This window comes from Dysidea avara, chromosome 1 (genome assembly GCF_963678975.1).
Source record: "Dysidea avara chromosome 1, odDysAvar1.4, whole genome shotgun sequence".
Classification (NCBI taxonomy): domain Eukaryota; kingdom Metazoa; phylum Porifera; class Demospongiae; order Dictyoceratida; family Dysideidae; genus Dysidea; species Dysidea avara.
In genome coordinates this window covers 12,269,940-12,283,653 of record NC_089272.1, presented here as the reverse complement: position 1 = coordinate 12,283,653, position 13,714 = coordinate 12,269,940, and the positions used below count along the sequence as shown (strand labels likewise).

At 39.0% G+C, this 13,714-nt stretch overlaps 2 protein-coding genes across 25 annotated transcripts in view; one reads left to right on the top strand and one right to left on the bottom strand.

Moving 5' to 3' along the window:
- The window catches only part of LOC136256582 (AMP deaminase 2-like), a 264,091-nt gene that overhangs the window by 29,053 nt on the left and 221,324 nt on the right, over positions 1–13,714 (bottom strand). The window lies entirely within an intron of this gene.
- LOC136256562 (uncharacterized) overlaps positions 1–13,714 on the top strand; it is a 396,868-nt gene that overhangs the window by 307,173 nt on the left and 75,981 nt on the right. The window lies entirely within an intron of this gene.

The following is a 13,714-nucleotide window of genomic DNA, read 5'->3' as shown; positions in this document are numbered from 1 at the left end:
TTCCTTCACTCTTGGCACAATGAGGCTAGATTTGCTATTTACCTCATTGTGCAGAGCTACTTTCTTATTAGGTCACACATTACTTCTATCCAAGTCACATAAGATTTAAAATGTCTTCATTTTAAATTTTTCATTACTGGGCAGAAGTGAGTATATATAAAATATCAGCTTCTGCACAATTGCATCTTACGTATCTACTACTGCTTGTCCACCAAAAATTTGACAGTCGTGTATTGAAAAACCAGCAAGTAGTTTAATAATAGTGCGCAGCTATCTCATTAAATGCATTGATGATCATAATATAATTTTATTCATTTGCACATGTCTATATTTGATAGGATCTGGTGGTTAACCACAGCAATGATTATATTTAAGCCTCAGTGATAACTTACACAACCATGTTGAACTCTTATGAAAATTGTTCTGAGCCACCTTAAGGGCAAAAATTACAGTATACTATTTTGTTGTTTTTGTTTCTTTGATAAGCTAGCACAATACTTTATTTACTAAAGTTTTGTGTATCCTTGAAAATAATTTTCCAAAATGCTTAACAAATCTACAGTAAATATTTGTCTGTTGACGTAATGGTAACTAAAATGTCTTGATGATAAAATTATACTTATCATTTAACAATGCAAGTGAGTAGAAATTAGTCATGTACGTACAGTAACTATAACTTTTAGCAAAAAATTGCAGTGAGCGACCTTTCATCATCGTTAACTTCTTTTGTTAATATACTGTGTGGTTAATACACTAGAAAGAATAACTGACTGTTATATTAGAGTGTATGACTGCTCTACTAGAGTATATTTGTCATAATGTGGCCATTTTGGTCTGGCAAGTGCTGGGTCTGTCGAACTTGATTTGACATCCCTATGTCAGCAAGTTATAACAATTGAATTGCAGTTTTACAACAGTGTCATCTATCAGTGTTGAAACTACGTCACCCTGGTCATGTTTTGTCTGGGTCATGTGGGTCTGACCTGCTTTATAAGTATGATTTGGATTGAAAATGAATTAATTAGTTTAGCAATGAGGAAGTACCTGTATATCAGGGGCGGATCCAGAGTTTGGAAAAAGGGGGGGCACCTTGCTGAAAAACAGTTGAAGACCAAAAAAAAAAAAGAAAGGTCACAACAATAATAGCTAGTTATCCTTTACCAAATATATCACGTCTGTTATGTAAAATAAAATCCTATTTATAGCTTCATAGGTAAGCTACACTGCCTCATGAACATTGTGACTGCTTTATTAGAGTAATTGACTGCTCTATTAGAGTATCTCGATCTTGTATGCAATTTCTTGAAGGGGGGGGGGGGCATTTGCCCCAAATGCCCCATCCTGGATCCGCCATTGTATATTAATTAATGCATCATAGTCTAGTGTCAGCTTTTTTTGTGAGCTGTACCCATGTACAAATATTTTGTGTCATTGTCTATAGGAATGTGTGGAGCCATGCCCATTTATTAGTGTAGTACAGTCTGTAGGTAAATCTATGTCATTGCTGTCTGCAGGCTTTTGTGGAGCCACATCCAATAACCAATTATTTTTATGTACAAATCAATGTGATTATACACACAGTTATTGTATGAGTTGTAGTGTAGACTTGCAGCAAGATAGCTTTTTTGTGAGACACACCCACTTATCAAGAATGTGTCATATTGTCTGTAGGCATGGAGCCACATTAACTTATCACTAAGAAGTTTGTATGGATGACAGAATACCCATTTATAGTACAGGGTAGCAAAAATGTTTTGCTATCAGTAAATGTACATAGCTATGTATTTTGAACCCCACCTACTGACTGATTGTTTAAAACTTGTACCTGTTTAGTTCTTGTATAGCTACCTATTTACTTAACTTACTGTAGTACTGTATAGTGGGTTATTGTAGTATCTGAAATTTCCTGTGAAATTTAAAATTAGTGGCAGAAAATTTAGTGATTGAATGGCAATGCTAAAATTTAAATATCACTTTTGATTAAAACACGCACAAAAATCCGATGTAGTAATACTTGTAGCAAATGCAAAACAGTTTTGTTTCAACTACATAGTAGAGTGAAAACAGAGCAATTCATGCTGCATGGTATCATACGCACAACCATTACATTGCTTTGTCTGCTGTCCTTCACATCCTGGGTCGTACTGTAGCCATTGTTAAACTATACACTCTAAATTGGCTGGGAGAAAGATTTACTAGAGAACAGGACCCTTGCTAACAGGCCTGCAGGTTAAATAGCAATTACTTTTAGTTTGAGCTATTGGTTAGTGTGGGTCATGTGCATCTTTCAATATCTGCACTTCTTACTTCTACTCGCATAACCGTTCACAGCTGCATCCCTGGCTTTAGCTGGGCAAACGTATCTTTCCAGAGTGTTTAGTGATGAAGCTGTGACCTTAGACTAAATCACGCGACAACATTATTATCATGATGCTAAAATTCTCATGAAGTAAATTTTAGTGAATGACCCCAAACACTAAAATTAATTCCTTGCTACAAAAACCTGCTATACTGTCTGTTAGTGGAGCACCCAAAATGTAGCTCTTGGTACATACCTCAGTTTTAATTAATCTAGGTCAAATGTGTGTCTGACTCAGGTTGTTATCCAGGTCAGCAATTGTGACCCAGTTTCACTGCTGTCAGTTACATATATACATAGTCTCATTGTCCTTAAAATTGTAATTTTCTTGTTGTTTATAATTACATAATTATCCCTATCACCACTGAACATTTAAAGGCTTCAGTCTATTGCTTATCAAACTATCATGAACCATGATAGTGGGTTCATAATAAGTTTCCCCCCCTTTTTTTTGCAAAAACTCTAATAGAACGTACACCTAAAAACCACCCTGGAAAGTATCCTCCAACTCAAAACCACCCTCTGGTGTTTATTTGCAATGAGTATTGGTCCACTAGTAAGTATCAAGTGAAAAGGAAACAGTATGTGTATTTGGGACAAAACTGAAATTTGTCGTTTTGTTCATATTATTATTATTCTTTTTATTCTGTTTCACTCATGTACAGCAAGAGTTATCCACTTTTTCATGCTAAAAGCTATATAGCCATGCTTACAGAGTCCTTCTGTGTGTCTCTGACTTATTAATATGCCCGTATTCCACAGATTGCCAATCACCCTATACCTTGAAATTTTCGAAGTTCTCTCACCGTTCACTATTGGCAGCAGTTCAGTATGCTAAAGAAACCGTATAACAATAAATTTACAGGATTCTATTGTGTGAAATCCTTTGTGCTTTGTTGTAGCGTTAGTCAAGGCTGAAAGCTGTAACAGCACTTCTTACACTTAGAAGATCGCGCATAGTATCCATGCATGGTGAATATAGTATACTTCTTCCTGTAAGTGCACGATCACGATTTGCTAGAGCCACCATGAGCGCTTCAGAGACATAACGAAGTGATAGCAGTAATATCAGAGATTATTCATTGCTATGAATTTAGTTTCTATAAACCATATTTCCTTTCCAAGCAAAGCCTAAAGTTGGGTGGAGTACAAGTTTAATTGAAGGTTAAACAGTGTCAACTTGAAGGTAGCCATAGCAACATTAATCTATGGGACTGGTTAAACACTATGCAGGCAAGGTGTCAGTAAACAACTAACAATAGGGTTTAGTTATTGCGGTATGTATTAGAAGGTATCAACAACAGGTTTGCGGTGGTACCATATGTAGCAGCCTTGTTCTAGATCTTTCTATGCTATAGCAGGGTAGCAGTGGTAGCTAAGGAGCAGCAGTATCACTAATTGTTTGCAGTGCTGGATAAGTTTTATTGAGTTGATATTAATACAGGAACTTATCAAGTATGGGAGCAGCAAAGTATTACTACAACATTATCATCAACCTCCACTGAGCTACAACTAGACCATTCACCCCAGGTTGACATCATGTAGATAATGTGGCTGTCGTAGGCATGTACTGTCAGTTAGCCTTTTAGATGCTATTGTGACAGCAAGCATATCTTATTTCTGAGTCACAACTACAGCAGTTTGTTCGGCTCCACAGTTGACAGTCATGTGTGTATGCTAATGAAGGTAATTAGGATACTATTAAGCTCTTATAGTTAGTTACAATGCTTAGCATGCCGCAGCCATATGCTTGTTGTCTTGCATAAGTCAAGGGATCCAGCATAATGGAACCAGCAGACTGGTAATGCACCTGGACACAGCATGCATTTCATGGAAGAAATACATTCTGTAGAGGGGTATGACACTGGCTGAGATAGCACCTCACTTCCTGTTTAAGGCAATGATGTGGTAAACAGGATGGTTACTACTGTACTGTGATGTGATAATTAAATTTCTGGAAGTAGGTATATTTGGCTTAGGACTTTGAAGTGAGATCAGTTAAGCGGCATCTCCTCTAATGTCATAGCTATCCCTTAATGCTAGAGAAATGTACCTACCAATTAATTTGCTGTATGGTAGGGATGTACCCACTGATTAATTTGTTGTATGGTAGGGATGTACCCACTGATTAATTTGTTGTATGGTACCTACAGGGATACTGTAGGTAGAGGTGGTACTATACCTTCCTGGTGATCAGGGGTAAACCTAGACTCATGGTAAACACATAATTGTAGATCTTATATTTGTTTTAAGTTGTAGAACATCAGGATAACTTTACTATTAAAGATGAAAATTGGATGGAGCAGCAAACAAATATTTTTGCCACTCTACCAATTAGTTTAAACAGCCTGAGGCTAACTAGTACATACCCTTAAACTGTGGGAATTATAGAATTTTGTTTTAAATTGCTGCAAGACACATTTCACAGGTACACAAGTATGTTGGGGTTTTCACTTGCAAAATATAGTTAGTGTAGTATCAATTTCACTCAATAATCACAGAGTAAGAGCCGTGATTTATGGACACGAAACATTAATAGTTGGCTTAGAACGCTAAGAATTATCAAAAGTTTTTTATCAGAAATTAAAGCATAAGTATTTTTAATGTAAATGTGCACCCAATTGTTACATCTTAGAATTAGAAGTGTTGTTTACTCTTGACCGGTGCAATTTTTATGGGAGGTATTAGTTAACAACATTTGTTGTGAACATCTCGGGGACTACGGTGTTTACTCTTCAGGGCTCAAGTAGTAAAGTACATTACTGACCAGGTGTACAACTTATAAACCTGCTGTATGGTAGGCTTGAGGTATAGTAAGTATGTATCTAGCTACCAGCTTGTTGTATGGTAGGGATGTACCTACCAGCTTGTTGTATGGTAGGGATGTACCTACCAGCTTGCTGTATGGTAGGGGTGTACCTACCAGCTTGCTGTATGGTAGGGGTGTACCTACCAGCTTGCTGTATGGTAGGGGTGTACCTACCAGCTTGCTTTATGGTAGGGGTGTACCTACCAGCTTGCTTTATGGTAGGGGTGTACCTACCGGCTTGCTGTATGGTAGGGGTGTACCTACCAGCTTGCTGTATGGTAGGGATGTACTACCAGCTTGCTGTATGGTAGGGGTGTACCTACCAGCTTGCTGTATGGTAGGGATGTACTACCAGCTTGCTGTATGGTAGGGGTGTACCTACCAGCTTGCTGTATGGTAGGGATGTACTACCAGCTTGCTGTATGGTAGGGGTGTACCTACTGGCTTGCTGTATGGTAGAGGTGTACCTACTGGCTTGCTGTATGGTAGGGGTGTACCTACTGGCTTGCTGTATGGTAGGGGTGTACCTACCAGCTTGCTGTATGGTAGGGGTGTACCTACCAGCTTGCTGTATGGTAGGGTGTACCTACCAGCTTGCTTTATGGTAGAGGTGTACCTACCAGCTTGCTGTATGGTAGGGTGTACCTACCAGCTTGCTGTATGGTAGAGGTGTACCTACTGGCTTGCTTTATGGTAGAGGTGTACCTACCAGCTTGCTGTATGGTAGGGTGTACCTACCAGCTTGCTGTATGGTAGAGGTGTACCTACTGGCTTGCTGTATGGTAGGGGTGTACCTACCAGCTTGCTGTATGGTAGGGATGTACCTACCAGCTTGCTGTATGGTAGGGGTGTACCTACCAGCTTGCTGTATGGTAGGGTGTACCTACCAGCTTGCTGTATGGTAGGGGTGTACCTACTGGCTTGCTGTATGGTAGGGGTGTACCTACCAGCTTGCTGTATAGTAGGGATGTACTACCAGCTTGCTGTATGGTAGGGGTGTACCTACCAGCTTGCGGTATGGTATGGGTGTACCTACTGGCTTGCCGTATGGTAGGGGTGTACCTACCAGCTTGCTGTATGGTAGGGATGTACCTACCAGCTTGCTGTATGGTAGGGATGTACCTACCGTCTTGCTGTATGGTAGGGGTGTACCTACCGGCTTGCTGTATGACAGGGATGTACATACTAGCTTGCTGTATGGTAGGGATGTACCTACCGTCTTGCTGTATGGTAGGGGTGTACCTACCAGCTTGCTGTATGGTAGAGGTGTACCTACCAGCTTACTGTATGGTAGGGGTGTACCTACCAGCTTGCTGTATGGTAGGGGTGTACCTACCAGCTTGCTGTATGGTAGGGGTGTACATACCAGCTTGCTGTATGGTAGGGGTGTACCTACTGGCTTGCTGTATGACAGGGATGTACATACTAGCTTGTAGGGGTGTACTCATAGTGTTACCTGGCAGTTAGGGGCTTGTATATAGCAAGTTATATCATTTATAAATGGTAAGTTGGCTATAATATATACTGATGTTCTCGGTCAGCACATACAGGTGGTGCCACCAACCTGCTATTGGGGTTATCAACAATCACAGTTCAACTTCTGCTGCTGCAAGATTTAATTTTGTAAAATAGCAGACTCAACAAATCAGTAGTAGCCATTACAGGAATCCCCGTCTCAGTGGTTGCTATGTTCATTGACACTTGACAAATCGGTGGGTACCTCAGGTCTCAAGGAATTATGTTTCAATTGTATGATTACCCCAGATAATGCCATACCCAATTGGTCCTGTCTGTTTGTTTGTTTCAAAAACCCATTAACTATGTGGTGTTTATTAGCTACCAGATCAGATGAGTGGATCTTCAGGACTAGTAGGGTATGGCATTAGGGAGAGGCCTGGCTTTCCACCTCAGGGTGTGTAATTTATCAGGCCTCTTCTTGCTTATCTTGGTTGTCATATTCTCTCAGAAAGAAGGCCATTACGTGTACATGAATCACCTATGAGTTTGGGACAGTAAACAGGGCTGCAGCCACTGATCCCTTTATGATGGGATGGATACCCTCACTCTGTTCGGAGCAGTGGATATAGGAGCAGTGGATATGGGAACTATCAGATCATGGATATCTCAGTTGCTAATTATATCCCAGACCAGCGTTGAAACCGGGTCGGGTCAACCGGGTCACATTTTCTCCGGGTCATCTGGGTCTGACCCGGTTTACAAATTATCCGGGTCTGACCCGGATTGGATCACGTGAGAAACGAAATTGTTCATTTGGCGACGTGGAAACTTATAAACGCTATCGTGTAGCTCTTTCGTGAGCCACGCCCACTTATTGCATTACCAACATACGCTCAGCCACACCCATTTATTAGTAAGTGCGGTATGTAGCACAAAACTAAGGGTATCTGTGGTGAGGGGTAGCTATTGTCAGTAGGTGATGACCTTTTTTTTTTTTTTTTTGGTTTTCATCCTACAGCTAGGCTGAAGTTGCAATATTTACTCAACACGAATCGAACGCTCAAAACGTAGTCTCGTTCGCTCGCTTGAGACTAACCGAAACATAGCTCTTATCGCATGCCTCGGCTTTAATTAATCTGGGTCATCCGGGTCAGCAGTAGTGGCCCGGTTTCAACGCTGTCCCAGACAGTAGTCATAAAGGTTATTTGGACGTACAAGAGTCATCTACCACAAATATCGACTGCAACATATCAAAGCAAAGTGATTGACTATATAGCAAGATGTGTGGCACTATAAAGAAGGTAGAAGTGTTTTGTGGGTGCAATGCCAAAGGGTTGTCTCCTTGAGGCTAATACCTAAGCAAAGTAAACCAGAAAAATGGCATCTGATTGCTGATCTCCTTGTGCTTGAGTATAATAACAGGGCTCTCGATAATATATATATATATATATTTTTTTGATTGTACTGTCAAACTGTCAGTACAACACGGATTTGGTTTGGACAAAGCACATAAACGTACTAGTACCAGTTCTGATTTTTTCAGTGCGCAAACAAAAAGTGGTGTAACAGTGTCATAATATGATGTATATTCTGTTTGTAGTCCAAGCAGGAAAGCAGGTGCTTTAAGCTAAGCTTCAACATGTTTAATAGCTGCCAAGTACAAGTACGTATGCTGGTGCACAAACCTCAAAAGTTGGTGTGAGATAAAGCTTGTGGCCTATTGCCTTTGTAAGACTGGTCTCCAGCAATAAAGTAACAGAAATTGTCTGATTTGTGGAATGCTATTTTGAGCAGTAAAAATGGTAAATATACACTGCAACATATCAAAGCGAAGCGATTGCTATCTAGCAAGACTTGTGGTACTATTAAGAAGGTAAAAGTGTTTTGTGGGTGCAATGTCAAAGGGTTGTCTTCTTGAGACTAATGCCTAATAAAGTAAACCAGAAAAACAGTAACTGATTGCTGATCTCCTTGTGGGGGAGTATAATAACAGGGCTCCTAATAATTATTTATTTATTTTTGAGCATATGTCAAACTGTCAGAGTAACACGGATTTTGTCTGGACAAAGCACTAAAATGTACTGATGTACTAGTACCAGTTCAGAGTTTTCAGTGCACAAATCAAAGTAGTATAACCAATGTCATAACATAATGTATGTACTGTTTGTAGTAGTCCAAGCAGGAAAACAGGTTTCAACATGTTTCATAACTGACGAGTACAAGTACAGTAGGCTGGTGTACAAACCTCAAAAGTTGGCTTGAGATGCCACATTAAATATTACTGCCTTTGTAAAGCTGTTCTCCAGCAATTAAATAACAGAAATTATTTGATTGTGGAAAATTAAGTGAAAATGGTAGAAACACAGCTGTCTTACACACATTGAAAAAATGACACGGCTATTGTAGTAGCTCCTGGATTCTCTTTAAGTAAAAGCAAAGTACACAGGATAATCCCAGCTGTGCAGCTCAGCATTTGCTGGGTATCGAATCAATCTATATGAACAAGGTTGGCTACTCTTATAATGTCTGGGCTAGTGTTCGGATTTCAAGCAAAAGGACTGGACACCATTGATGATTTTGTACTGCAGCCGGTGGCAAGGGACTGCACAAGAAACTACTGCATGTCCACAATCTTCAACCTCATGATCCTGCTAGACCAATCACAGTTAAATTAATTGGGGTCCATTACCTGCCTGGGGCATTTCTAGGAATCAAGGTACGTAGATGTGGAGTGACCACAGCTACAACAACCACATAAGCAGTGTTGGGAAAGTTACTTTGTCAATGTAATATATTACATATTACTCTTTACTTTTGGGTAATGTATTAAATAAGTTACAGTTACATATTACTCCAAAAGAAAAGTAACTTAATATATTACATCAAGTTACTTTTGCTCTGACCATATACCTTTCCTTTACACCTTGCATGTTAGTTACTGAGCTAGCATATAGTAAACACTCCTGTAAATATAGCTACTGGTTTCTTGCACCTGTGTAGAGATGCTCTCTTCAGCCATACCTAAGCATTGCTGGAAAATCACATCACCAGTTGTCTGAGGTATGAACTAATATGGATAATTTTGTTATAGGGGATCAGGACAGTAGATTATTGCAGCCATTAAGCTGTTGAGTAACACTAGTTGGTTAGTAATGGACCTGGTAATGTGTTATGAATATCGTTACACGTCACTAACAAACTGTAATAGTAACGCGTTAGGTAATAACACGTTATTTTCGTTACTAATATAGCGAACTGTGGGTTCCTTGAAAGTAACTAAAGTTATATTACTATACTATGAATAATAATGTGTTATATTACTTGAAATCACAAAATGTAATAACTATTGTGTAACGCGTTACTAAAGTAACACGCTATTCCCAACACTGCACATGAGATATCAGAAAAAAGAAGTAGAGAGCCTTACTTCACAACATATGTAGCCAGGAAAACAAATACACTATCCTGCATAAGGTTGGCACCTACCCTAAACCCTTAAAGAGGCTAAACCCAATAATAAAATAGATTGTAAATTTCAGTCTAGTCTTTATCTTCTTCCCCAGCACTGGTAAAATCCTGTGACTATTTTCTTCTGCTTAACTGTTCTTCCTCTTATTGATCCTTACATGCCAAGCGTTATGAACAAAGGTATCCTAGAGCAGAAGTCATCTTAAAGTATATTTATACGGATGACAACATAGACTCAGTAATTGATGATGACAAGGTGTTAAACTCTTCAAAGACTTGTCAGAGCTGTGGGATGCAGACTCACAAATGGATTTTTAATGCAACCAAGGTATTAGAAGCCATTCCAACAGAAAGCCCAAGACAGAAATGGTTCAAGATGAAAAATGTTAAACCTGGAGATGTTATTTTGGTAGTTTCATCTGACATACCACAAGGTCAATGGCCATTAGGCAGAATATTAGAAGTATATCCAGGGAAAGATGGCAAAGTAAGAACAGTGAAGTTACAAGTTGATAATAAAGACCTATTGTAAAGGTCTGTCCATTGGAATTTGATTAATGTTATGGAATACTTAACTAAATACACTGTAGTTAGAAAGAAAATAGGAAGTACGTATATCGATAGTGATAAATTTTAATCTTTGACTTGTCATGTTGACCATGACAAGGAGGGAGAGAATGAATGGAAGATTGTAAGTATTAGAGAATCTGTACATAACCATATTTTAGATGTTAGCAGAATCAGCTGTTTATTGCTAAGAACTGTTGACTCTTTTTCCATATTTGGATGTAAGAATAAGCTGTTTATTGTTGAGGACTACATGACACATCAGGTGATTGGACTGAGGTCACAACAACAACTTGCTATATAAAAAGGGCTAACCGATAGCAAACTGGAACTGGGAAACAAATTGAACTAGGAAAGGTGATGAATTTATTCCAAATTCTAGATGATTGAACTCATATTCTTCTGGTTTTTGTTTCATATTCATATCTCTCCATAAGAACCGATGACAGGCCATATCATCACAACTCAGAGCTACTATATACCTTTGAAAACGAATTAAGACATCAAATAGGTCATTTTGCAACTTAGGTCCTTGGTGAATAACATCATTTAAAGCAATATCATTATATCGAGCTGATGCATCAAATACAATCCATACCTTCGTAGTTGACCTGTCCTTCCTTATGACTGGAAAATGAGGGAAGTACCATTTGACAATCTTATCATCTTCCACTGGAGGTAACTTAGTAATATATCTCTTCTTAATGTGTTCACCAATAATTCTGGTATGTTCTTCAGCAATTTCAGGTTGCCTAGACAATCTCTTCTCCAAATTTTGTAGTCTCTGTCCTGCCATATCAACATTGTTTGGTAAGTTGATTAAATTATCCTATCAGGGTATAGCAATTCTATAGCTTCTGTTGTTGCATGTAATAGATCTTTCTGCCATATCTAGAGCAGCCCTCTTGTCAGTCTTAAATAATGGTCCTTTCTCTATGCCACTTGTCTCAGTTTCCCAGAAGTTTTGTACCATTAAATTAATTCTTTCCATGTCCTGTTGACCTGCAGAATAGTAAGTGTAAGTAAAATTAGTATTAGCGTTAGTTTGTTTATTGCTTCCTACGTTACCAATGCATGTACAACCTAGCGGCGTCTAATGTGCCACTGGCTGTCCTGGTGTTCCTCACACATTTTGGAATGAATAGTGAAGATCACTACAATCCAGGCCTATTAAAACATCAACTGTTGGCCTTGATCCCAACTTAGGAAACTCTAACTTCTGTAAATGAGGCCACCGTCTGGAAAATGTACTCCAGTCTATTGCTTTTATGTCTCCTGTAACTTTTTCTGCTGTAAAGGCTGTAATATTTAATTTGGATTTCCCATCTAAACTCTCAATTATACATTGCACTGGTAAGGTTTCAAAGGTTTCAACCTGACCATTCAAGACACCAACACTCACTTGTTGTAGACACTCCTGAAGACCTAACTCTGCAGCAACATCTGAATTAACATAGGTCTTAGTACTTGCATCATCCAATAGTGCATTTACCTTCACCATTTTTTGCCCATTTCTTAAAAATACAGGAATTTCTCTTAAAGCCATTGTACCTGATGTATCTCCTTTCTTTGTTATCACTGTTGTAAATGTACCTTCTTTCTGACTCTTTTCTTTTGGCTTCCCTTCACCGCAATCACTACTCTCTCTCCTGCTTTGACCTCTTGTTGTCTAAGTGGCTGTATCTCCTCCTTCTTTCTGACTCTTTTCTTTCGGCGATAGGAAGAAGCATGGGAAAGTTATGGCACTTGGCAATATAAAATAGCGTATACAAAACAATAATACCTGTTTAAAACTCCATGTTCGCCTTCTCCCTGCTACTAGGAGGCTTTAGTTGGAGTTACTCCATTCCCCACGTGATAAGGATTCTAAAAATAAATAGTGTGATGTCATCGCGTTGATTAGTAAGATGGCGGCGTCCATCTTTCAATGCCATGGCGATACGGAGAAGATACGCTTTCTTCGCTTCATAGCGCGTGAGTTGTGTGTGTGATCTGTAAGTATTCTAGCTGTGTTGGTAGAAGAGAGAGTTGGCTATCAAACGGTATATAGCTTGATGGGTTAATTAATGGGTGGGGTCCACTCGTATCGCCCACATTTCACACAAGCCATAAAAGTTTTCACACTTGCGGTTTTGTAAAAAAAACTTCGGTAATAAAGGGTTAATGTTGCATTTTCTCATCTCCTGGCTTGCAATTTGGCTGTACAAGTTACTTTTATAGCCAGTGGCTCAATGCATTCACAGTATAATAAAGTTTTGAATCAAGGCTTAGGGATGGCAGCAGTTACTACCAAAATCTTTTATGAAACAATTAAACTGTTGCATCCCATTGTGAATACCATGGTAACTGAGATGTGTGAAATGGCTAAAAGTGAAATGAAAGCACTCGATCCATCAATGGTTGACCGTTGACAGCAGGTAATCACGACTTCAGATGGAGCATGGTTGACAAGGGCTAAATACAGTCAAAACTGTACATTAACTATAAGAAACTATGTCAACAATTCTTTGCTTTATTTTGTACACTTGTGCATGCAAGGAAAAGGACAGGATCAACTGTATCGTGGTTCAGAAGGGCATGCAGCTGATATTGCTTTTGGTCATGCTAAAGAAGAAGGTATAATGATAGAAGTGCAATGGCAGGACGGAGACTTATCTTCAGCAAAAGCTATTAGGATGCATTACACTGATACTCAAAAATCTAAAGTAATGCTGTGTGGTGGTCATGTTGCACGCGCTCGCACTAAACATCTCAGGGAAAATGCAAAGCAAAAATCTTTCTATGAAACACTTAATGCCAGATGCACTAAAAGAAAAATTTCTTGAAGTTACAACAGTAAAATGTCACTGTCCAAAGCGACATAAAAAGAAATGTGGCTGTCTTTGCAAGTCTTACACTCGAACTGACTTTTTATATTGTCTATTGCAAGCAGAAACTGATTCACAGTTTTTTTTTGCGGCTCATCTTGCTTTAGGGAAGTATCATGCCCATGACATTCATACTTGGAAAAGGGGCAGTTGTGATTGGGGGGCAGTTGTGATTCTCATGGTATG